This window comes from Epinephelus fuscoguttatus, linkage group LG23 (assembly GCF_011397635.1).
Source record: "Epinephelus fuscoguttatus linkage group LG23, E.fuscoguttatus.final_Chr_v1".
Taxonomy (NCBI): Eukaryota; Metazoa; Chordata; class Actinopteri; order Perciformes; family Serranidae; genus Epinephelus; species Epinephelus fuscoguttatus.
In genome coordinates, this window is record NC_064774.1 from 22,328,786 (window position 1) to 22,356,684 (window position 27,899).

A 27,899-nucleotide genomic window follows, 5' to 3' on the forward strand; every position below is an offset into this window, starting at 1 on the left:
GAATTAAATATAAATATGAGGTGGAAAACAAAAGACCCTCCTAAGGTCTGGCTGGAAAAATTCTGACCACCCTTCATTCAGCAAAATGGAAAGCTACATAACCCATAATCCTTTTGACACGTTGTGGGGAGGGTGTTAGAAGGGGAGGGTGCAAAGAAAATATCAGTAACTCTCAGAGGGGCCTTGCATTAAAGAAAAACCTCAGGCACACATCATTTTAAACTCCTCCTAATCAAAAATGTTTGGACTAATAAATGCAGGCATTCGTTTATATGTAATTTTAAGATGTTTTTAAGGGTTTATTTGCAGTGATGTAAAAAAAAAAATCATAGATCTAAAAAGCTACTTTTTCTGTTATGAATGTCGGTCTCTCCTCCCCATTAAATGCAGTAGGGAGAAACAGGCTTGGCGGCAGCAAACAGCCTCATGTTTACCCCTTGGCGCAGAGCTGGTGCCATGTCCAGACTTGTAAATCAGGCCCATTGAGGTAGCATAATGCTGATGATTATGACAGCCAGTCGCATGGGAGTGATAGAGGGACGTTGAGTTATGGGCTTGGGGAGGATGCCCAGAACTGAAGAGTCTCACAAATGGAGAAGCACTTTCACCAAAACACAAGTCCCCAGATGGGGACTAATGCTGCAGTTGGCGGCAGTGCCACCCAAATGAGTGCACATTAGCTGCTCAAAACCCACAGAATAGTGAAGTATGTTTGTTTTTTTTTATTTCACAGTTCTGCCGCTTCACTCTATTACTGCTAGATAATATTTCAAAAAACACACAGGCTGAATAAAAGAGCAAGAGACAGCCAAAGTATTTTGAAAGTGTTTTGTGTTGCACTGGCATGCAATGCATCACTTAACTAGATGACTGCAGGATGGGAAATGCATTTCCATTTGCTGTGTTACTAAAGAATGTCCTGTTTACATTCTGCTTTATTCATTCTACTCCCCTTTGCGGATGAACGATCATTCATTCGCATTGATCGTCAGCCATGATAATATAATCAGGCGTAAAGCCTGACAAGGCTGGCCGGTCCGATAGATCAGAGCTGCTGACAGCAGAGCTATGCACAGGTCATAAACCCTCACCTTCCCTGTTTGACCCCACATCAATTTGGCTCTTTCCAATATGAATGCAAATAACAATGCATTTTTGGTGACATGTTTATGGTTATCTCTGTATCTCCACTCGCTCCGCCTGCTGCCCCTAAATGTGCTGATGTTAGCGAGCTAATGGGATTGAAAAAGGTAACCTATTGCTCACTAGTGGTCAGCCCGCCACCACCCTCCCCTCCGACGCCTCCCCCAAACATAAACAAAGCATCCGCGCATGCCCTTGCTCACACACACGCACACACATGCACACCTACATGTCCTCCACCCCAGTCACTTGTGTATGCATTGAGCTGATAAGTACTGCGGTTCATTTTCCCCATGGCAAAGCACAGTAAAAAACTGGGGAGTAATAATTGCTTTGGGGGGGCGAGACGAGGATGGCTAAATATGCTTGATTGCCTCCTAAGCTTTGGTGCTGTGTAATGAAATATGGCTGCTGCAGACAGGAGCTCCCGTGCGATAGCTTTCTTGTCACTTTCTCACTTGCTTTTTTTTTTTCTCCCTTTACCCCTTCGCTCTTCTGTTCTGGCATTTTCGTCTTTGCTCACCCATTGCCTTTGTTACAGAATGGAGTCCATCAAAGCATTTGTTGCCATTGAACACTTATCTTAGCTATAATGTAATAATTACGGGGGCCAAATCCAGCCTAATTGAGTATTCCTCACCACATCAAAACGGCAGGCGCCCTAATATTCCTCTGTTCTACAATTTAATTTGTGGATTCATTAGCATGAACAGGGTGTATAGAGAGAAAGCAGATAACAAGGAACTTAGCAAAAACACACTGCTGATGAAGTCAGGTTGAAGGGGCTAGGGACCTGCCATATCCTCACCTGGGTAATTATGTCCCCCTGTTATTTACACGTTTGGACCCTAAAACTTTACATCATAATTCTGGCTCGACAAGTATTCATGACAACCTTTTAATGCAACTAAAAATTGGAAATTGAAGCAAGGTTTGTTTGCTTCAATTTCCAATTTTACATAAGAAATTTGCCAACTACATCCAAACAGAACGCTGACAGTGAATTAGCACGAATGAGAAGTTTTGGGCACGGAGACCACTGTAATCATGACATTCATAATCATCATCGCTAATCATCCCATTTGACTGCCATAAAACCCTACAATAACGTTTTAAAAGATAATGAGTCAAATTAAAGCTCACCCACTGTAGCTGTAAAAAAAAATGTTTATCCCCAACTCATTTTTGTTGTAACCACCCAAAGCACATTTCACCCTGTTGGTTAAATAAGTAGCTAATCATTTACAAGAATATTAGACCACAGGCTTGTATGGGCACAGCAGCATCTGCTAATGCATTTAGCAAGAAAATAGCCTGAGAAAATCTTCCCAGCACATTAAATGCAAGACTTTTTTTTTTCTCCTCTCTTTTGCTTCCAGAATAACTCACAAGCCTAATTTGTTGTGCTACTTAAAGGGAAATGTAATTACACTTGTTTTCATTATAATTCACAAAGCCAATCGATAACTGCGGTTAAGTCATTCTCTAGTGCACATGCAATTTTCTGTTCCTTCAACTGAAATTTGGTCACGAAACAAGCATCCTGTATGTCTTTACTATATATTTTCTACATAATGGTGTTGAGTAATTAACTCATTAGATGAACAAAAAATAGCAGGAAAAGTTTTTATAGCAAGCACTGTACAGTGAACTTCACTGGTGCTTTTTTTTAAATGAAGCGTTCCTTGCTTTTTGCGACACATGTACAGAAATGCCGGCTCTTTACTCCACAGACAGGCTGATTAAGCTATTCATCTCTGTCCTGTTCCTCTCTGTCTTTCTCATTTATGCAGTTCTCTTTCCTGAGACGTCAACCACAGGATGAGGCCTGCGGCAGGTAAGAGACTGAAAAGAATATCTGATGAGCGTAGGACAAGAATGTTCTGACCTCTGTTTTGCATCATTCCTCATTTTCTCAAATTCCATGCGACACATCAAGGGCGCCCACATGCTGCGTTTTCTTTACGTTTTTTGAAATTTTTCAGCCAAGGGTTCCAGCTGATCATGTGTCCACATTTCCATCTTTGTTTAAAAAGACGGATTTTTATATTTCAAGTATCGAGGCAGGACAGAGAACATGCCAAGTGATATCAAATCAAGAGCTGAGCTGAATCTCGACTCTGGCTCAATCCCTCCCATCTCCTGACCTGCGATGGGGTGAGGAGGGGGGGAAACAGACTATATCTGGCAACCTAAACCTTTTTAAAGTGACTGAGAGAGTGAGGGAGACTGACTGGCACTGATGGGACCAGACTAGGACTGTGCGATGCTGTGCTGCACTGCGCCCGGGCCTCACAAGCCTGATTGATAGAGTGTGATGAGACTGTCACTGAGCAAGGAGAGCAGCAGAGAGATAGGGCTAGATGGAGGGAGGGAAGTGGGCTGACCAGGGTAGAGAGATAGAGAGAAATAAATTTGAGAACATGTGAAGGATGAAGTAGGGGAATGAAGTGGCTGGATGGAATGTGTTTCGGACAAATGAAGGATGGGGAGGTGGAGGGGTAGGTGGTCACTGATGGAGAGGTGAGTCAGATACTGAAATGCTGAAGACTCCGCTTATATGCAGGTTAAGCTTGCTGGAGACAGACTGAGTTGACATGAAAAATTGACAAAACGGCATAAATCTCAGTGAAGGTGCCAAATAAAAATTCTGAAGCAGTGATAATAGCAGTGTTTCACCTAATTCTGGTATTAAGCCAAGCCAGTATTGCAATATCTGTCTCTGGCATTAGATTATCCAGACTTCTGTCAATTTTTAAGATGCCATTTTTCAATTACATAAGCAATGCAAACAAAATTCCACTCACTGCCATTAAGGTGGCTTTGGCTCAGGGGGGAAATCACTTGTCCACCGATTAGAAGGTTGATGGTTCGTTTCCTGGCCCTTGCATGCTTCATGTCAAAGTGTCCTGGCAAGATACTGAACCTTAAAGTTCACCGCAAAGTCTGTGAGAATGTTAATCTGATGAGCAGGTGGCACCTTGGCCATTCATCCTGTGAATGGCTGAATGGTGCCTGTGTTGTAAAGCGCCTTGAGTGGTCCCTAAAAATAGAAAAGTGCCATATAAATGCAGTCCATTTATCATTGTGTGAAAAGCATTCAATAAAACACAATATTCAAGAAATTTATAAATAGTAACTTTTTCAATGGAAGTGGCAACGTGTGCTTGTGTTCCCAAAACTAGTCTCAACAAGTCCAGTACCTCCCTACATCTTGCATGCAGCGCACAATTGCAGCACTTCATTGGGGAAAAAAAAAAAAAAAGCTAAACCAGGCAATTATTGCATTTTCTTTAGAGCAACATTGGCAAAACAAATTAGCAGTATATATAAACTTAATTGCAAAAAGACTGTTGGTATATGAAATACCTAATTTAAAGTGGAAATTGGCAACATGACATTGTGTAGAACATATTAATTTGATTTTTATGAAACACACAGTCCATCCATATTGAAATGGAAATGAGCGAAGTTATTCAGCTACAACTGTTTTGATTTTCACAAGTACATATTCCCTGTACTGTATGTTGTCCATGTGAATGTCATAAATAGTTTGCTGGCTTGTTTATCAGTCTATCAGCACCTGCTTTGGATACAATATTAGATCTTGTGGACACATGGCATCTTGGCACTGAATGGAATACAGGCCGAGCTAAAGCCCTGTTCTGGGAATTCCACAGTTAGTGATTTCAGACTCAATAAAGGCACCATGTTTTACTTTTATCCTTGCCTGAGGAAAGAAGGCTGACTCACCAGAACGCCAAAGTTATTATTAGTGCCTCACATGTGTGGAGAAAAGCTATGCGTATGTGCGTGTGAGTGTGTGAAAGACAGAGAGAGAGACAGGGAGGGAGAGAGGCTGAGCTTCGGCAGCAGTGGTAAGTGCATGCAGGAGCAGCATGAGGAGCTCTTATCTGCCGCCTGCCAAGCCCTGACCGGGGCCCTGACTCCTGCACTCCCTCCCTCCCTCTGTCCCTCTCTAGCAGGGGCTTCCCACTAGTCTGCTAAAGGCAAGGCGGCCAGGTGAAATGAGCAATTCCCATTCAGGGACAGGAGCGCCGCGCAGAATCGCCCTGTGAAATGGCTGCTCACTTTGGCAGATCAATGCACTCCCTTTCCCTCGCGCACTGCCACTGAGTGATAGCCAGGAAGAAAAAAGAAGGGGAAAAATGAGTACGGGCACAGAGAAGGGAGAGGTGGTTTTGTGCATGTGTTTGTTTGTGTATATGTGTGAGTGTGTAGAGGGGGTAGGGTGTTAGCAGGGCATTTAATGATATTTGCCATGGCTGCTCTGAGTGAGCGCTGTTGAAGAAAAATGGGAAATGCTTTGCATATACTCAAAAGACATGCAATATTGCTGTTGCCTCTTTGGGAAGACATAGTGGCGTTCCCACTCCCACCGGATATGAGAATATTCAGCCACTGAACTGGAAATTTTGCAGATATGAATGATATTAGTGACTGTCATTAAAATGCTTAGTTGTGCCAAAATGAATTCCATATCTCTTCAGTGATGAAACTCATATGTCATTTGAAATTTATAGCATAGGCACAGATTGGGCATATAGTTTCAAGGGCAAAACTGTGAGGTGAGATGATATGATATGTGCATAATCTAGGCTAATTTTCTACCAGGTATATCTTACGGACTTAATAACCGAGGGATTTCTGTTATGTTCTTCGCATACCATGTCTTTGTTCTTAAACTGCATTGATGATGGCACAGAATGTAATAAATCAGGATTGCGCAAAGGCTGGTGTATGCCTTTCCAATGATATCAAATGTAAAATGACAGCATATATTATACATTTCAACAACATATAATAACTCCTGGGTCATTTGTAAAAATGAATAATGCCTTGGTAATGATCCTCAATATTATTACTGAAAAATCATGTTATGTTCTGTGTTGCAGAAGACCTATGATAACTCATAATTTGCTGCCTTCAAGTTGTTAAATTTTAATGTTACAGAGGTGCAAGATGAACCACTGTCCAAGTGTCTACTCTCATCATCCCCATAGAAACCATTAAAAATCTGATGGGTGAATCATTTCCGAAATTCATACACTCTCTGACCACATCCTGCACCGGCACAGACCCTGAATCATGTTTGGCTATAGATGATTCCAACAATGCACTTTGTTGATTGGTTATTGGTTACATCATTGGTTCTTGAGTGCCAAGTGATTCATGGTCAAATCTATTATTTAAATCTGAGAGCTCGCCCATAAATCTACCATTTGTAGGATTAACACTTTTGTAAGATTATTTTTTGCTCGTCTGAACAAAGACATCGGTTCTGAATACACTGTTGTGGGAGCAACACAGCAGCACAAAGGGCTATTGTGATTACTGTCTTAATACAGTATATTATACCCATGGCTTGCAACAGGGTAGCCTTGGGTAAACGGTCTGTCCAGACTGTCAATACTGTCAACCAAGTCTAATATATTATGGTTATTAATCTGTACCAGCTACATAAATACACTTGAAGTATCCAGATATCAATGATTTAAAATAAAAAATATATATAAATATATATATAAATAAATTAAGCTAAAAATCAGTGTCCAGATCAAGTGAATGAGTTAGAATTACTGTGTAGCCATGTCCAATGATGAAAGCCATTTAATACTGAATACTAACACAATCAAAACAGTCTCTTTTTGGCCATTCTAAATGAAAAAGATGATGATTATTATTATTTTTGTATAAAGACTGCACAGGTCTATAGTTCTGCTGCTTTTGGAGTAGTAGCTATTTGGCGATCTTGTTATCTTATCTTGTTACTCCTCCAAATAATTGTTTTCAATCAGAGGACTCCAACCAAGGCTCTAAACAGATCATCCTAACAGCAAATGTTTGAACAACTTCAATCTCATTTTCTTCTTTGATGATTAAAACTGATAAAGAACAATTTGTCCCTCTCTGTTTACAGGGGTTCCACAAGGCTGTATACTGGGTCCTTCCCTTTTTGTTTTGCATGTACATTTATTTCTCTCTGTATTGGCATTATGCTGATGATACAGTATTATGTATGTCTCAAATGTTATCTTCTCTATGACAGTCTCAAACTGGACCACTGACATAAAAAAAAATATCTTGATGTAAACTGTAAGATGCTGGATCAAAAAATTAGACCACAACAAGACTGGGTCTCATTCTCACAACTAGATAAGTCTTAATTTAGCAATGTTTTCTACAATTTCTCAATTTTGTCTCATATTTACAAGGAATTAAATCAATAAACCAATCTCGCATAACCTTCCTTGAAATCTCATTTACTTGGGGATTATGTGGTCATGTTTTGTAGCCTATAGTGTTCCTGTAAGCATAGCAAGCAGCTGTGCACCTCAGTGGAGGGGCAGATTAAAATTTATAAGAAAATGAAATCACCTCACTCCCTCTTGTAAATCATGAAGGAGTGATAGTCTCTAAGCAATCCAGACCACTTCAGATTCATTAAAGTGTGCTTGCCAAATCTATGCCGACTCAAAATGACATATTGAACTAACTGAAGAAATGCAATGCCTTAATGAATGAGCAGTGAATTAGGGATTCAGTTTGAATAAGGAAATACTGAAGCACTTGACCTGAAGCTAAATTTTATTCTGTGTATAATCTAAGAATGAGACTTTTACTACCGTGTCGTAATTGCAGCTGGAGTCCCAATCATTTGGTAGAACACATACTACAGTGATATGAAATTAATTTTTTACAGTTTTACTATTCCATTTTACAAGCTCATGAAACATTTCACAAGTAATTCAAATAGAAAGCTAACTGACTTATAGATAGCCCTAAAATGAATGACTCATCCTGGAATTTACATTGCTTTTGACAGGAAATTGAGAGTTCATGATGCCAAACTCATATTGAACAATATATATTTTAGTGACAAATGTGTCAGACAAATTGATTAAACCTTTATTACTACTTTTCAGATTCATTACAAAACTAGGGCTACAAGTTAAATTCTTATAAACTATTTGTTTAGCCATTCTCTCTGTTCTAAAAGGTAATCTATCATATTTTCCTTCCCATTTCAAACCCCTGAAGTCTCTCAAGCCCGAGTTGAAAATATAGTCAGACCTATGCAGACATGACAGCAATAAAGTGCACTTGATTACATGGTTGAAAGTAAGAACGAGGAGACAGAAAAGCACGGGATAAGAAAATAGAAAAGAACGCAGCCTCTCAGCTTTGATCGCTCTGAACATCTTGAAGTTAGAAAGTCCCGTTTGTGTGCGCTCTTGGCAGAGGCAGGTGCAGGAGGGTTGAATCTTGGTCATCAGCTGTCAAGGCAGTAATGAACAGTGTTTACTAGTAATACCATGCGCTGCCACATTTCAGGGTGTGAAATGTCAAAGTGTCCATTTTCCCCAAGCTAGTCTGAAGCAACACTGTCAAGGCTTCAGCTGTAAACAATAGGAAAAGAGAGGCAAGACAGCAACAAGGAGCTTTCTCCGTTTCACCCATTACAGTCAGAGTGAGTGGGAAAGAGTGGTAGAATGTCAAGCTTAGAAAAATAGAGATGCTCGCAAAGGGTAGAAATAGTGGATTCCAAGTGGATTCCATTTGGCAGACACATAATGATAGCTGTTAAACAAAACTGAGGGAAGGAAAGCAGGAGAGGCTGAGAGAGAGAGAGAGAGAGAGAGAGAGAGAGAGAGAGAGAGAGAGAGGCACAGGAAGACAGACAGTGGATATGAGACAGACAGGCAGAGAGACACCTGCTGTTGCATCACCTGCTGTAATAATAGTGTTGACATTCAAATAGAGAGCTCTGACAATAGGAGCTGGCTGAGGCAGCACCCAGTATGCAAATAAAAAGAACACATCAGGAAATATTAGCTAGCGTCAGGATTTTTCATAGCACACATTGAAAACCACTTGACCCTTTGGCAGCCCACAAGTGCTTATGTATTATATGTGCGTGTGTGCATGTGTGTATGTGAACAGGCACGAACAGTTGACACATTAAATGAGATGATTTACCTCTTAAGTCTATTCTTTGCATGCTAACGCTGCATTTAAGGCTATGAATAGAATTATGTTGTTAATATTTGTTTATAATGTATATAAACACCGTTAGCGTGCACTGAAGCCCTCCTATGCAATTAGTTAAATCGCTGCTGTGGTGTATAGGGTTTGTTTTCCTTGATTGGCATTCCAATTCCACTCACACTTTCACTCCTTCATTCCCACTGTCATGCTATCTTGAATACCCAGGTTAAACATAATTCAAAAACAGAAAGGATCATTAGTTGGCAAATTCATTTTTGGCTCTCTCTTTTATGCACCCCACATGGCCCCAAAGGGCCTATCAATCATAATCAGATTCAGCTGATATCACATTCACCATTGCACATATTTCATTCCCTTTTAAGTGCTCAGCGGTCTTTTGTATCAATGCAGACTTATGTGGTGATTGGTGCAGAAACTTTTCATGTTTGAACTCGGTGGGATTTGAAGGACTGCAGACATCAGCAGATCCTCGCTGATGCACAGGTCAATACCTATTATAGTAAAAGCAATAGTCAATATGGCGCTCTTACATTACCAGCTCTAGATGTGGTTGCTTTCAAAAGCTGTGACCCTTTCTACAGCACTTCGATGACGAATCTGATGGTTTAACAACATTGTGATTGTTTGTCTTGTAAGATTCTTTTTCTCGTATTATGTGAGGACAAAATAAAAAAGATCAGACATCGGGAGAGGAGCTTCACTTCTCCACTATACACACAAAAAGCTCTATTATGGCTGGCTGTTCCAAAGTCTAGATTGATTGGGTGTTTGCCATCAATGCTCTTTGGAAAGGTCTGTGCAGCTCTGAGGCTTGCCAAATCGCTACCACTGTTTTAAATCACTCCCAAAAACTCCACCTTTATTGACTTGCCTTTATGTAATCATCTTAAACTAATTGGCCTTCACTTCTTTCTTAATGCAATGCTTTCAATTTACTGGCATAATTTTGAACAGCCAAATTCGGTATAAACGAACAACATTAAATTTGCCTATCTCTATCAACCTGCAGTTTATCGCACTTGAGGAAATAATTACTGATCTTCCTTATTGAGCAGTATAAAAGCTGCATTAATCTGAAAATTTTAATTTTAGCTGTAAAGTGTGAGCTGTCATGTTTCACACAGCTATCATAACCACCCCACATTCAATTGAAATTCCATGACATTCTCACTGTGATCAATTTGCAGGGACTGTTTTGATACAGATATGGATGGCAAAAGACATAACGTATAGACTCATCTTTCATTTTTATAAACACATATCATACGTCTCATCGATTAAGGTAGAACTTAAAATTTGCACCTTATAAAGCAGTCAACTATTCCATTTATTAGCTTCACAGTAAGCTGGGCCGTTTTGGGTTGAGACAAATGTTCATGTCTGACATCACTGTGTAAAATGCTCTGTTGAAATCACTTGCAGCTGTCTCTCATGGACAGCTAAACCAATTTAAAGGCCTTTTGCAAGAATATGATAAATAGGCCTTCAGTTAAATGGTGGTATAGTTCTGCAATCAGCTGCAGACAACCCTGAACAATTTGTTTGTTTGTTTGTTTTTTTTTACTGCAATGCAAAATATGTAATAAATGAGGCCCTAATTTGGAGCCCTGTGGCACTCCATATGTTAATTCTTTAAAGTCCTCTGTACTCTCTCTCTCCTACAGTATGGAAATTATGTCTTGATCCACTTAACATCATCATACTGGCATACATCTGTATCACTACAAGCACCTTAAAATCACCTTCTATGTTACTGCCCAGTCTTCCTCGCAGTTTTTATTCTTAGTGGTAAATTTTTCAGCAAATCATAAAATCAATGCCATATTTTAGTGTTTATGGAAGAAATATTGTGATGTTTATACAGTGAGGCAAAAGGTATGGTTAAGTTGGTGTCTGATTTGCATGACAAAGTTCACATTCAATCTACTACTAACAATTAATATTCATTTTAAATTAATCCATACCTTCTTTAGATTTAACTATAGTGGTACTATTATGGGTTGTTTTTTTTTTTATTTGTTTTTTTTGTTTTGTTTTTTTTTTAGCAAATGCTGTATTTAGTCATTTAGTCCCAGGTTTAGCTGAAGTAACCAATACCAGAGCTGTGTCTGGAAATATGGTTTGTAAATTAGTACTATCATAAAGAGGGAGCTGCAATTATAGCTATTGTGCTTGTCATTTGCTAAATCCAACTTGTACATGGAGGAAAAATATTAAAAGAACAAGACCGTAGAATTTGAATATCCAAATGTATTCAAAAAAAAAAAAGGAAAAAGGAAGAAAGGACATGCTCTGATTTATACAAGGGAGCAGAGGAGTGCAGACAAGCTTGAGTGACTCTAAAGTTTTCTATGGGAAATGAGATTTGGAATATGACAGAGCTCCTAATATCTTTACGCACAGCTTCCCAGCATGTATGCTAATGCCCCTGTCTTGACCAGTAATACACAACAGGAAAAGTGGACTAAATAAAATGAAGGAGGAAGCTGTGAAATATAATTCTGAATGCCTATAACGACTACAGTATCAGCCGTCTTGGATCTGTACTTCTTCATTCGGATGTTCTCATTTGTATCCACACCTGTGTCATTCACAGCCTTACGTCTTAACCTAATTTCATGGTCTACGGGTTTGGATGGATAGCTCTGCTGCAACTTGTACACTGAGGGGAGGAGAGAGAGTACCATGAGTGTGTGTGCATCTGTGTGAGTGTGCACTCACACAATAACACAATTCTGGAAGAGAGAGAGAGTGAGAGAGAGAGAGTGAGAGAGAGTGAGAGAGAGAGAGTGAGAGAGAGAAGGGGAGGGGGATGCGCTGCTACAATAGCATAGAGAATTGTAGTCACTGCCAGATATTAACCTTTTAACCTTGTACTTTTCTGTTAACAAAAATACATTAAGCTCCTCTGGATAGCTGACAGTGAATTGGGGTTTTACAGACTTTCACTGAGCGTGACTGAATGATCAGAGGTGAACCCATTTTGCGGTAATGCGCTTCAATCACAGTAAAAGTCTGCTAAAAACACGTAAGTTAAAACGAGATGATATATTGCAGAATTTGGTAACAGCAAATGTTATTGCCATTCATGATTTGAATGTTACATGAACCATGCTCGACCGCAATGGGAAAACGAGCAAATAACAGTTGTCCACATTGTCTATAATGCACATATGCAACCTTAAAATCACAGACGGAAGAGACATGTGATTAGAAAACTGACATGTCTTGGCTAAGTGTGAGTAATTCCTATTTATACTACTTGAAATTGTTCTAAGAGCTTTGTACAGCATACTGCCCCAAAACCTTTTTTGTCAATGTAATTGCTCAGTATATTCTTAGGCAAAGTGTCAGCAATGCCCTTTTAGTTTGCCAGAGTATCTTCTGGTGTAATGGCTTATTTAGCCAAACCAGGCATGACACCAATTATACTGGAGGGAAATCGATTCCAACAAAGCACTCTGCTTGGACAAACAATAAAATGATCAAAGTGACTGCATGCTTTGCTTTGCTTGCGACAAGCAGCAAAAAATGAGCGTGTACTTTAAACTAAGTTTTTAACCCAGTCAAAATCTGCAATTCTTGAAGCTATTAAGTTTTATACCAGCGTGACATAAACACACAAATGCAAAGACAGGCAGAAAAAGAAGCAACAAAGAAGAGAAGATGAAACTACAACTTTTCTTGCAACAACACAGGGATGATTAAGGCCCGCCACATTACTTCACTGCACATTTTCTTTTCAAGATAATTGCTTTTCCACACATTAATTGATAAAGTTGGTGACATTTTATTTCAAGAAGCTGTGGCTCAAAATGCAGATTTATGTCCAGTGTCCAAGCTGTGTTGTTTTCATCAAATGTTTGCTCTTGAATCAAATTTCTCTCACATGAAAACTCGTTATAAAGGCCTTTTTAAGAGTCTCAGTGTCCTCCTATTAAATACATCTAAGGTGTTTCAATATAAACCCTTACAGGTAGGTGATTATTTGTATGGTAGATTGGGCAGCAATGTCCCTTGACAGTCAATTTGTCCTTTTTAATTCATGTACACATTCTGTGAACTAGAGAGAATACACAACTTCATAGTAATTAAAAGGTAACCTTTGTCGGGCATAGTAAAAGACCACCACCGTTGTATTTTATTATCTCTTACCTTGCCTCTCAGGCATTTAATTTTCTATGTTGTCATTATACATGGGAATTCTGAAGTTCAGAAGGGGAGAAAAGCAGTGAGGCACACAGTTTGCACTAAGCTTATTTTAATTACTGTAGTATCTCACTTGAGCTCTGATGGTACAGTACTCACTGAAATGTACAGTACTGTGAAAGATATTAAAATTATAATGAAAATGCTAATTATCCTTTTTCATATTCAGAATCCTACAATGGTTTCATATTCTAAGGACAATAGCACCATTTTTATGTAAGCTATAATAAGTGCATGTAATTACTGATATTATAATAATGTGTGTGTGTCATAATACAGCAGTCCATTGTGCTGAACTAGGCTAGAGATCTTCAGTATTATTGCAATCAGTAAAGCATAACTTTAACTCACAAATGGCCTCATATGAAGTGTTAGTCACTGTTCTTGTCCAGTTCATTTTTTGGCTGTCTGCTGCCCGGTGCCCCTCGTTGTCAATCTTCATTCCTGTTTCCAGACGCTAGTCTGTCTAAGATAGATCCCTCATATGTCAGAACCACACAGACCATTTCCTGGAGTCCGCTGTGACTGTCAGGCTCCATGGACCATGAAAGCCGTATATGTGATGCCCGAAATTACCTCATCGCAGAATGCCACAGACTCCCACATTGGCGTGGTAACAACTATCCCTTCTAGAGACACTAAGGGAGCTCACTGACACTTTTAGGCAGTTCTTTGCCAACAAATATAGTGGGAACTATTTCACATTCTCAGACAGAAACATAAAATAAATCCATTTTACAGTAGGTGGGCAGAAATTGAGTTGAGCATGAATTATCAGGTTAATGGTGTCCAGGACATTCAGTAGGTTAAATCATAGATTTTACAATGAGGGATGATGTGTTTTTGGCATTTTAATAAGGCACTATGGCACCCACAAAACATGGAATCGAAAACACTGTAAATCTGTGTTGAATTTTTCGGAATGCGGTCTATAATGTCAGCACTCAGTCTTACAATCTGTCTCCTGTCTTAACAAGAGGTGTCTGAGGCAAGAGTGGGGAAGAAACCCAACTCTCTCTGGTGCAATTATAGAAGTGCACTGCAGTCACTTAGCCTGCTAATACACGGTGTGATATTAATTACTGTTTGTAAACAATGCACTTTGCAGAGATTATTGCATGCACTCGGCGTCCTCCATTTGTGTTTGGTAATTCTCACAAGTGATTAAGTGGTGAAGCTAGGACAGCTGTTCAAGATGAGTTCATTGGCATGTTTAATTAATTGCACTTGAGATAATTATTCAATCATTACTTTGATTAATTTTCTGCATCCCAGATAATGCATCAAACGTCTGCTTGATGTCAATAGTTTGGAAAGCGGGAGAAGAACAGGGCTAACCATTTTTGGGAGCTTGATTCATGACTAGATTCTGCTTTGTGGAGGAAATAATGTCAGTTGGCAGTGATAGGAATGAATTATTGTGGCTGCATGGTTGATATGAGCAGTCCTAATGCTCATTTAACAGTCTTAACTCCCAACACCTTTAACGGCTGCATGTTTTTCTCGTGTTTCATACACATCAATGACACCCTGTCACTGCTCACTTTGACGTTTTGAGTCGATTCAGTCCACATTATGCTTGAAACATGCTTATTCTTCACCCCCTCAGATATGCAGGGTAGTGGCAACATCCAACTGAAGGAAAGCCAGGCAAATCGTTTGTGAGAGATCTTGTCAAACAGATTAATTCCCACCCTGGGCCTCGGGGTTCTGGGCCGTTTTTCTGTCATGCTGCTTTGCCAGGCTCCCTCTTGATAATACCCCAAAGATAAAATTAATTGTGCAGGGAGATGTGGGATGGGGAGTATCTAAAAGGACCTTGAGCAACACATGAAGCTCTCTTTTTCTCTCCGCTCCTCTGCATGTGAAAACACAGAAACAATCAAACCGTCAGAAGCATGACACATTGCACCAACGATCACTAACTTTGTTAGGAAGTTTCTGGAAGTGGGAAGTCCTGAGAGAGATGTGAAGGGACAGAATCAACCCTCATGAAACATCCTTGTCTAAGAATGTCTGTGCTCAAATTACCATCAAAGTGGAATCCCTCGCTTCATCAGCACTTTACAAAGACGGTTGGCACACCAATATTTGTCTACAACTGTCTCATTGTACATCTGCAAGTTCGGGGACATGTTCTTCTTTTCTTTGACACTGACAATCAGAGTTTAAATGAACTGAAGATGTGACAGCTGTATCAAATTCTGCACTGAAATCAGTCTACTGAGGAATCTTGATATAACAAGAATAAGAATCTGCAGCCATGCAAGCGGCACTGTGAGGCTGCACGGTGGTGCTTCAGATTGAGCTACGATCTAGTGTCAGTTTGCTAACATGCTTGCAATGATAATAATGGGATTGTCATTAGTTTTGCAGGCATTTGGTCATAAACTAAAGTATTGGACATATCACAGTTTTGATCTGATGGTCCTTGGGATTCATCATCTGGGAACCATCTGTTTTTTCATACCTTCCTGAAATTTCACCAGGGTATACGCTATATGACGGTATTTGTATGCAGCTCTATCCTCCCAAACTTAACTGGCAAATTTACTTTGTTCTGCAAGCTCTCTTAGCTTTTTTCAGTCTAACAAATACACAATATAAACACAAAATAAAAAGTAAGGTAATAGTTGTACACTTATTTTTCTTATTAAATAGACAAACACAACTGTACATCTTCTGAATTCACGTTTCTCTCTTTCACCGAACTAAGACTAGCTGAAATGCCTTGTTTGCTTACGGTAAAGTGCACTTCATACAAACTGACAAAAAATAAAGCTCACCAAAATGATCTTAGTTAGTTTTATTAGTTGTCTATTTAGTTAGGCCAACAATTACCAACTCTAGTTTGGTCTGAATAAACCCTTAATTCACGAGTTAGATGTAAAAATACGCTGCTTTACCCTGCAGTCTCTCTCTGCTGTTGAGGGTGTTCACAGTCCTGTAACATTATCTTCACCACTCGCACTTGCCGTGTTTGTCAGCTCAGCTAGAGACTGACCTCTGGTGGCACGTGATATGCATTACATACAATACAACGTCATTACAGCATCTCCTTATGAGGTTAAAAAAAATGAGCCTGTATTCTGGACGGTACTGAATATCATACTGGTATACCATAATACTGTGATACCACCCAAGCCTATGTGTCTAAAATTCCATAGCAATCCATCAAATCGTTGTCAGGACACTTCACTAAAAATAACAATGTCAACTGTATGGTGGCACCAGAGAAAAAGCCAGGGGATAACCAAAGTCATTTGGATTCATCCTGCCAGGGCAATGAATGCATCTGCGAGATTTCATGGCAATCCATCCAGTAGTTGTTGAGGTATTTCATGCATACCTCTAGTGTGGCTAAAAACCATTCCTCCAGGAAATACTGCCCATTTAGTGCACCAGACAGTATAGCAGTCAAATGCAGTCACACTACACAAGTAAAGCAGACCTTTCCCACAACCTCCTGTCACCACGAAAAGCTCAGAACATTAGCTAACAAGTGCTAAACCCTGCTGTGACTGTGTGCAAGTGCACAATGTCTCAGTCTTTCATCACCGCTGGCCTTCAAAAGCCACCAAAAGACCGATTTAACCAAGAAATATTCCATAGAATGCAAAACAGAAGAGCAGGTAGATTGTGGCAGCTGTACTTTTTTTTTTCAATAGCCCCTTGGCACTTGAGTTGCCCCTGTCACCTCCACTGGCAGATGGTGCAAATGAGCCTTTATGTGCTGCTGCTAGACACTGTGGACAGGCAGCCAATGTGCAGTCACAAGAGATCCATGTTTGTATGGGTAGGAGACTGAAACAAAAGTGTTGCTTTTAGTACTGTCATGGTCGAAAGACATCAGTGACTGCTTTAGAGGTGGATAACGTTTGTATTACTAGTAATGCTTAAATCAGAGTTTGGTCAGATGTCTTTTTTGCTGTGACAAATGCAGACTAGAATGACTTGGCTGTTGTATTATATATTTTTTGTTAGCACAGACATTGGTGCTGTCAAGACTTATAGTGCTGTATGAATAAGAGATGAGATCATTGAATTGTTTGTTGGTACAGAATGCACATTTGGTTTTTTGTGCGGGGAGTCTCAGTATAGTCCAAGAATGTGTCTGTGCTTACAGCAAAACAGTTTTTCTAAAGAATATTATGTCTGGCAGTTTCCCTGGATATGCATTTGGATCTCATTTTAGTAAGCGTTTCACACACATACTCGAGCATATACACGATGGTACACAACCCCACATAAACACCCACAGTCCCTGGGCAGTCCACATCCAACTGTTTTGAGCTCAAGTAGTCGCCGCTGTCACAGTGTGACATCATCCACCGGGCTGGCAGTGTCCCAGTGGTGTCCTCCTTTAGAGCCAGAGATATCCTTCAACAGAGCTCATCCTGTGACGCTGCTGTGTCACTCAGGGGCCCAGACAAGCAGTGAGCAAGGATGACAGCCCAGGAATGAGAGCTCAAGAGCAGGTAGAAACTATTGACAGGACCCCAGGGAGCAATTATGAGTGAAACCCAAGGACTTGCTAAAAGGCAGCTTGTTTAAGTCTATTGAAAACACAGCTCCAACCCCTGTTCGGGGATAACAGTTCTTGCTAGTTAGCTAGTCATGAAAGTAAATTTGAAGCTCAACCGGTGACAGATTAATCATGTGAACTCCACAGGGGTTGTCAAACTTGAGAGTTCAGCTTAAAAGTAAATTAAACGATTTGGCTTTACTGTCAGTAAAATCTCATCAGTCTTCATCTGTGAATCTGTAAAACAGTAAATGTAGTGATGTGATTAACAAGCTGACCTTTTGCGAGCTTTTTCCACTCCTCAGCGTTTGTATTCTTAAGCCTATAAAAATCCAGCAGGAATAAATTCAATAGCTACCGTTGACACTCAGCACATCACTCTCCATAAAATACCTGCAAATGATCAAGGCAGACAGATAATGGCTTGGAAGAGGACTCGGCTTGCTGCCCTGTGACAGACATTTCCAATTAAAAAGGGTAAATAACTTGAGATTCATCTATTTCACCCTGTCCTGAAATTTATCAGTGCATCGTGCTTTAAATCCGCTCACCCCTGAAATGGTAATATCGCAGATTTGGATTTCCCAGGCAAAGAAAAATGTCATATAGTTCCAATATCCTCACACTCCTATTTAAATCTCCCTGCCCTGTCTGTATCAGAGCTTTCACGAGGCAACCAGAGTGTGGGAGGAAGCTAGTGATAATAGTCCACCAACATGATATGAACAGTATTTGGAACTGAGTTTGCAGAAATGTTGGATTTGACTTTGTGCTTAACCTGCATACCAAGGCTGTTTCACTCTACATCCACAGGAAGGAATAGGATCTACCATCATAACCCTCACCAGCCACATGGAAGCTAGCACCATGCATACTTCTTTAAGTGCTACTATGAGCTATATATTGAATTACTATGGGCGACTAAATGTTATGAAAGAGCAGAACCATTTACATCTGTCCAGGGTCATTCCATACAAGCTCATCTAGGACATCCTATTTCATGCCATTGACTTCCTTTAAAAATACATGTAAAACTTTTTATCAAACTCATGGGACCTTGCAATTGGACTGAAATTTGTATTGAACATCCAAAAACACCGGTTCACAGTAGACTGGATTACAATCAGTGGTTTCATTTCATCGGTAAATATTTGTACGATGTTGACTTCAAGGTTTTCCATCTCTGTGTGATACCTTTTGAGCCCATTTTCCATTGGCTTCAGGAAATTTTCAAATTACAGCTTGTAATACCTTGGTTTGTTGCATACTAGATGAGGTCATCTTTTCTGTGTGTCATGACAAAACATGAATCGTAGCTCCTCAGCTCAGTACTGATACAGCATTTATGATGAATTTAGCTCTGGGTCAAAAATTCAAGTATTTGGAGTAGATATACAGGATTTTGCAATTTGGTTGTTTCAAGAAAATCCATGACATGAACTGGGAGGTCATGGACGAGTTGGTATGGAATGAACTCAAATCTAAATATATAATCATTTTCTGTTGATTGTTATTTTATCTATCTGAAATGGAGAATACATCACTGTAACAGAAAAACAACCACTCATAAAGCAGCAGTTCTGTATACAAACCAACCACCCCAAGACTTTTACATTCCCATGTTAGCCAAAATTGCCTTGCCCAACCATGACCTACATCGGGCACAGCTGGTTGCACAGACTTTTGCCTCAGGTATGATGAATGGGCCGCCTTTGGCCCAAAGCTTGCCCAAGTGCTAATAACTGGAGCTGATTCTGAGCCAAAATCGCCCCATGTCTGCATCTCATAAACCCAGCCAAATCTGAACCTTGCTGGTGTCAGATTACAACCAACTCACAGATATTCAGCTGCAATCAGCCTGGCTCTGCTGGCTACCTGGGCTACTGTAGATTAATTCTTACATTGCCTTTTTTTCGATTAACTTCAGCCAACATTAACAGAAAGCCGCATCATGATAGCGAAGCCCATCCATGGGAAAAAAAAAACTCTCCCTTTTTTGTAAATAAAGTGACATGACTCATTAATGTGATGAATGACCATGCAATTCCCCAGGACCTCAGCATCAAGCCTCCGCACCCCCAACCCCCTTCAGGCGTGCCTCTTGTGGGCCATTCCGGGTGAAAGCCGAACATTTAAACGTGTGCCTCTAAGTGCTGAGGCAAGCAGGTCCGCCGGCCAAATGGTTGCTCTTTTCAGCTGTTGAAGCTCCCAAGGACCCATTTCACTGTTAACATCAAATCATTAAATTCACCCTATACTCAGTCACTTAGAGTTATAGGGAGATAGATAGCAAGACAAAGACAGCGGGTAAAGTTAAAGAAGAAAGAAAAAAAAAGGTCATTTTCAGCTGTAAAAGCTAAATAGGCCACATTATTAGGTTGGAAAAAAATAGAATCAAAACTGACAGCTCTCTCTGGTCTTAATTCCATCTTGTCTACCACAAATGCAAATTACTGCAATTTTAGATCATAAAGGAGGGGATCAATAAAATATGATTTGACTAATAAGTCACTGTCAAAGCGCAGGACTTGAGATTATTAAATTATACTGCAGTATTAAAAACGAAATTGCATCTTTGGTCGAGTCTGAAAATCTCTGATAGCGTCTTACCTTGAACTTGTATGAATACACATGCAGATGAGGGCTACAAGTTGAAGCTCTCTGTCAGATTTTTAAATGGTTCTAATATGTCAGGGTTATTCGATACAAGCTTCTCTGACTAAGCAAAGTTAAAATGGTGAGATGTGTGTGTTCATTTATGTGGAGAAATAGGAGGAAGGAAATTGTATAAAAGGCAAACAACAGATGGTGTAGCCCTTCAGATGTTCAGTCTCTCTGGCTAAATGCAACCTTGATGTACACAAATGTGTTCAGAGTTCAGCCAGTGTATTATTTCACGCTACCTCAGGGTACAGAAGAACTGACTGTCCACAAATATCTCGCTCTTCTTCTGCAGCAAAATGTTTTATGATCTCTGAAACGTGAAATTTACAGTAAAATGCCCGTCAGAGTGGTGTACAGAAAGTCCCGCACGAATCATGTGTTTACAGTTACGCAATGGAAATATGCGCCTTCAGTGCTTTCATGCATACTTGTGCTTGTGGCTATACTATTCTAGAGTGCGAAAATTTCACATTTCCACAGAAATCACTTGATACGACACATTACTTAGGGACCCAGTTATAAACAGAGACTGCTCATACAGTAGAATCTATTATAACCACTTTCAAGACACTTACAGAGGTGTTCTACCCTCAGCACTACTGGGTGACTGACTGGTTTCTATGGGAACCAAAGTGCATCACAAGCCAATAACATGAGGATACAGCTGCTGTGCTCACAGGAGAGGCAGCATGGAGCGAAATGAATGGAAATCTATTGAAACTAATAACATGTATACAGAGAGAGAGGGCTAAAAGAAAGAAGAGCACACTTTGTTTAAAAGAAAGATAGTTGAGGGAAAATAGCACGGCATGGCGCTGTGCACTCCAGGGGTGTTTGACTTTCCCACTTTCATTACTTTGAGCTCTGTAATCTTGATGTTCAAGGCAAGTAGAAAGATAGCAGGTGAAGGCCATCATGTTTGAACTAGTCTCACTTGGGCACAGTATGAACTTACGGGTGCACCGCGAGCTCGTAGTCGCTCAGATACAGCACTCTGCGCTTCTAGAAAGATGAAAGAAATGACTTTATATCAGGTTGCCTTCTTTTGTATTCAGGCCTTGCTCCCACTACCGATCAATTTCTGAATCAATCACCTAAATAAACACAGAGCAATTTCTTCTTTTACAGGATTGTTTGCAGAATCGGTGCATGTGTGTGTGTGTGTGTGTCTTTGTATTGAGGTGGTCATTTTACTAAATGACTGACTTGATGAATATTCAGTTCTCGAACAGTGCGGCCTACAAACACTGTGATTGACTAAAAGATTATGTGGAATGCACCTGCACTTATTAATACACAGCATGTGGTCCAGTGCGTGCTGCTTATTAATTAGTAACTCCAGCGAAACATGTGCCAAATTCCCAGTCTATACACCATTCAGTTCCCCACTGGTTTGAGTCGTGCAGCCAACCATCTGTAAAGGCATCTCGTCTATTTCTTTACCAACAAACAAAAAGTACATCTGATTTTGTTTTTATGGACCTTGTAAATGTCTGTGTCTAAGTATTAGTTTATGTGTGTGTGTGTTTGTACTGCGAAGTTTGGAGAAGAAAAAAGTTAAAGCACCAGTCAGATGCCTCCCTCGAAGGGCCGGCTGTTTTTGGCAGGCGCCCCCCTAACCCGCGTACATGGCATGAATAGAACAGAAAGCAAATGTGTCCCTCCTTATGGTAGGTCAGACTACAGTGCAGTCCAGATTTTCCGGGGAGTTTATTACAGGGCTAAATCAAAAACTGAATTTCAACACAGTGCCATATGAAGCTTTTGCCTCAAGGGCCTGATTTCCTCATTCTCTGGTGTTTTAACAATGAGGCTGTACTTGACAGTCCAACTGAGGCAGTCGTGTTTAAGTGGCCCTCGAGTTCAGCCTGTTTTGTGTAAAAAGAGATAAAAGTGCCAGTGAGGATTGATTTGCAACTCATGGGAGTGAGGCTAATAAAATCCTAGCCGGTCGATACTTATCAGATGCATCAAATATCAAGCACGAAAATAAAAATACAACCCAGCTTTGTCAATGTGTTGATTGCCCAAATGTTAATATTAATAGCAAAATACTATAGATACATTGACCAGACTGCATATTACTTCACCGGGTGCACTCATCAGTGGTGGGTATAGTGCTGAAAATCTACAAGCAAGTAAAAGTACATTTACTCCCCCCCAAAAATGACTCAATTAAAAGTGAAAATTACCATTTGCAAAACCAACTCTAGGAAAGTAAAAAGTACCTCATTAAAAAATTATTCAAAGTACCTCCACTGCAACAAATGAACAAAACAGCATGTGCTGTTGTTGCACATGAAAAATTAACGAAGCTAACCATTGCTAGCTTACAACAGTTTTACCTACAGTATGTGTAACTTACTTTAATGTGCTTATGAAGGCTTGAGGAGGAGTTTTTAAAAGAGCAGATCTCAGTATTTTCTTTCTTTCCGCAGCTGGAAACTTGGCAGCTGCAACAGAGATGCCCCATTCGCGGTCTTCTCCCTAAGAGTCAATTCCAACATTTAAAGCTGAATAGTAACAAAGGTATCAGTGCTAATTGTAGTGAAGTTAAAAGTAGATTACTGGATGGCATGGTGGTGCAGTGGTTAACATTGTCGCCTCACAGCAAGAGGCGAGGTGATTAAGTGATTAAATTTTATCTGCATTCGAGCTTTTTTGGTGTGCGGACTTCTTTTCCTTTATGGTACTCCGGCTTCCTCCCACAGTCCAAAGACATGCAGGTTAATTGGTGACTCTAAGTTGGCTGTGGGTGTGAATGTTAGCATGAATAGTTGTCTGTCTCTATGTGTCAGCCCTGTGATAGTCTGGTGACCTGTCCAGGGTGTACCCTGCCTCTCGCCGAATGTCAGCTGGGATAGGCTCCACCTCCCCCGCGACCCGTAACGGGATAAGCGGTTACAGAAAATGAATGCTTATATGAATAAAAAGAAGATTACTGAGTAAATAATGAGTTTGGAAAAAGGATCATTAAAGTACTTCTCATTTAAAAAAATGGTTTGACTCATTTGTGTTACTTGTAATGAGCTACTATCCACCCCCGCATCAGGTATGACATACGAAAGGAACAGGGACCAATAAAAAACATTGCTTGACAGTGCTACTAACAAAAAAAAACATTTTTTGAGATACAGGACCAATTTTCAAGGTTTATATTTGGAAATAATTAGATGTTTTCCTCCATATTTCCCCTACTTTTTATTGTTGATGACTTTAGCCTTGAAAAAACTGGTCAGAATCATTAAGGATTTTGGAATTTTACAGGAAACTGTAGCCATGATGGACAAAATGCCTGTAACTTTTGATAGTCTTGGTATTACTTCATTCTGACTTCTGCTCCGACTGTATGAAATCAGACATGCACCTGTACAAACTGCTGCCCCAGACGGGATGATCCTCTTAGTGCCTTAGCAATCTGGGGACACTATTCCCACTACTTACTTTTGCCAATTTGCTCCTGGGAGCCCCTGAGTCCTTGTCTTCATTAAGGGAGTTCCTCATTGATCAATCACTGTCAGAGGAGCTGCTCTGTAATTGCACTGTGGCCTAATCATGACTGACGTCTCAACCCTCCCCCCTCTCTACTCTGTCACAGGTCTCAGGAGAGAGAATGTTCCATGACTTTCACACCTTCGACCTCAAGGTAGGCCTCTCTACGGATTTCACTCCTCTCTCTGTGGTTTATCTTAAGAGCTATATGGTTTTATAATGGCTGTTATAACTCAAATTTGACTATTGTTGGAGATGATGAGGAGGTAAGTCAAGACGGGTGATGGGAGATGGATATTTTGTAGAAGCCCCGATGAGATCACTGCTCTGTTTTGTTTTCACTGACTTTGAGAAAGTGTGAAAATCAACTTTTGCTTATCATCACATGCAACTAATGTCCAAACACACTACATTTAAACTACAGTCCAACAGAGTTGCAGATCCTGGCTTGAGTTCTTAATATCCATCAATCAAACCACATTTTTATTGTGAACTGATTTATATGTGCTCTGTTTGTCACATCCAGTGAATAGGCCCTTACATCTGTCAAACGTATTACAGTCAATGTAAGACAAAACACAAGTCGTAACTGCAACAAATTAATCGCCCTTGACGTCTTTACTGAAGCACGCACGGCATTCCACCGGCAAACAACTTCACAAAATATGCACACTTGCCTATATAACAAATTAAATGTGTTGTTATATTACCCTTGTTAAAACTAATGACTGATTTTCTGCTGTTGTTTTGTTGTTATATGCATGAAGTATATTTGCTAAGTTTCCCATCTAATTTCCCAGCATCACACACCATGGACCACTAATACTGAGCACCAATAAATGTGTGCTTTTATTGAACAATTTTCTCTCACATGAAAATATGCATGCACATGCACACCTCTAGTTACAAACATGAGTGCAAACACACACACACACACACACACACACACACACACACAGTTTAAGGCACAAAATGTGCACATATTAATATACACTTGTGGTCCTGCTTAAATCAAAAGATGTGCATTGTTTTTTGTTTTCTTCATATGAATGGGAAACATGGAGAGAATATTACAAAATTCTTCCCGAAAGGTGGTGTACAACAACACATGTCGCATTAAAGATTTTCGTGCTAAAAAAGTCATAGTATGGGGCTTCGGTGGCTTAGTGGTAGAGCAGGCGCCCCATGTACAAGGCTGTTGCCACAGCGGCCCGGGTTCGAATCCAGCCTGTGGCCCTTTGCTGCATGTCATCCCCCTCTCTCTCCCCCCCTCACGCTTACCTGTCCATTAAAGGCAAAATGGCCAAAAAAAAAAAAAAGTCATACTATTACCTCTAAATTGGCCTGGGAGATATTACCGTTTACAGCCATTAAAATAATGCTTCATTTCAATTTGTAATACAAGTTAGTGAATTAATGAGGAATCTGAAAAAACAAAAAAACTTATTTTCTGCAAACTTCTTTTAGAATTCTGATTAATACATTTCCATATTTGCAATGCATCATCTGTTAACTCCCACAACTACTCCTGCCCGAAAGAGTTTTGGTAATTATTCCTTTGCGGCTGCTTAACCAAAACCAACAAACCTGCTGACAGAACAACTATTGAATAAAACAAAACATTTTGGGTGACAAGTCAAAGTGAGAAAAAAACATCTCAAAATATCTGTAGAGCACCGTGTAAACAAAGCCAGCTGTGTGGTGATGCATTTGAGTTGTTTTTAGGGGGAAAATGTAGTGCAAAACGTTAAGTGAAAAAGTGTCAAACATAAAACGAAAGCTACAGTTACACAAGAGTCTTTAAGGTATATAATCTGCAGGGTAGTGTCCATCAGTGCAGTGTGCTGCTGACCACTACAAGTGACATATTCGGTTACAAATCCAAGTGAACAGTTCTCTCTGTTTCACCCAGGAGGTATTTCATGTGTTTGGCTAAATGTGCCAACAAATGTGAACTAGCAGTCTCTCCTGATTTGTGAAATGCTGGATACAGTGCAATGTCTCTGTTCTCACTCTGACCTCAAACTACTGTACTTTTCTCCCTCCTCTCCAGAGTTATGCAGGGAGAGTTGGAGAAAAGCAGCTTTGAACAACAGTAGTAGGAATACACTGATGAAGCCAGATAGCGAGAGCTCAGATTCAAGCTTGTGCATGCTCATGAGATGACTTTCTGACCGTTTACTTTGGATATCATCCTTGTAATACAGATAATCTGCTGCAGTGCTGCACAAAGATGACCTTTCTTTCGCGAAAAAACTGCCCAACAACAAGGATTTTTCTTTGATAAAAACTACGCTGTTCATTTTCCTTCTTTTCAAACACCTAACACACGAGGATGAGCAGCTGGTCATGGGACCTTAGCGAATACACTCAGGAGGTGATGGTGTTTGTGTTGCCACAGAGCGACATTAAAATATTCCTGCTCACAGTTAACTTTGCACAACTGCAGCACGCAGTCAAAAAGATGGCGAGTTTGCCATTAGCTCCTTAATCCGCGGTGTCACACCAACACACAAGTCGTTGGAGAACGAATTGGAAAAGATGCAAAATGATGTAAAAGAGATCAAGAGCGATTTTACGCATTGAAATTGATATCTCTGCCATGATATTAAACCCACTGGGATGCAGGAGTTGCAAAAACTTGATGTGATTCTGTAAAATGATTTGTGAGTCTCCCGTTTTTGTCACTGAAAGGGGTTACACATTGGTTTCATAGCGCAGATTAGTCTCAGTCCTCTTGTGAACCTGCATTAGCACAAGGTTATTCGTGCTTACAGACAGTGATTGGACTGAATGCCTTATAGACCTGCATTGGGCACTGTGTGGATGTAAACACGGTACAATCCTGCTCTCAACACATTAATATTTCCTCATTTCTGTAATTATTTAGATTTTTAAATTGCAGTTAGCAGCTTGTGGAGGGCTTTATGCATGTACTGTATGTACATGACATGATCTGTCATCTCCAAGAGAGAGCACAGACACAATTGCAAATACCCCCCCTCCAAATATGCTAATGCTTTATCCCGTGCCGTATTTCATGCAAATTCCTTTCATCGTATATTTTCAAATGTCATTTATATGACAGCTGTAGCACAAGCATCCATAATGTTTTGACTAGGGGGGAAATTGCAACACGGATCTCGGTCATTGTGAATTCTGTCCACAGTCACAATGAGAGAGAGTCAGGAATGGTGAACTCTCCGTCCTATAGAACATGACTGTTTTATTCAAAGACGTGTTGATGATAAATGCTGCTGGGGCAGTACATAGAAAGGGTTATATGAAAATTGTATTTTCAGCATTTGGATCTGGTGGGGAGAATTCAGTGTTATTTTATATATTTTACCAATGAGAGATATAAAGAGTTGGTCAAGAGGGAAAATAGCTATATCTACACATCAGAATTGTAGACTATTTGCAGTACTAACATATACAAAGAGTTACCCTGAGTAGATTTTTTTTGTTTTTCCATTTGCAACATCCTCACAGCCACAGTTCTGTAACTTCAACAACTAAAGTCAAAAATAAAGTGTGGTATTTCCCTCCCAGACTATGAGATTGCAGGCACCTTGGCATTTACTAAGCCCGCTATGTCATTGTCTGCAATACTCTTCAGGACCATGTACCAGGAAAGTTTTAAATTTAAAATGTAATCAGCACAATCACCACAAGCAATCAGTTCCTCTTCATTTCACCTGATCGAGCCCCCCGCTAAAACGAGCCTGTTAAATAGAGCATCTTATCAGGCCTGGATTAAGTCTTGACTTTGATTAACATCTGTAGTCAGAGTTTAGAATGTCAAAGTTCAAGTTTGGGGAAAATATAGTTTTTT

General features: G+C 40.0%; 1 protein-coding gene across 30 annotated transcripts in view; it reads left to right on the forward strand.

Annotated features, from left to right (window-relative positions):
* LOC125884463 (receptor-type tyrosine-protein phosphatase delta-like) overlaps positions 1–27,899 on the forward strand; it is a 427,644-nt gene that overhangs the window by 193,847 nt on the left and 205,898 nt on the right. For all 30 annotated transcript variants that reach the window (XM_049569458.1, XM_049569467.1, XM_049569463.1 and 27 more), the window contains exons 7-8: positions 2,937–2,980; positions 24,171–24,218. The gene's annotated coding sequence lies outside the window, so the exon portion shown is untranslated. The remainder of the gene's footprint in view (positions 1–2,936; positions 2,981–24,170; positions 24,219–27,899) is intronic.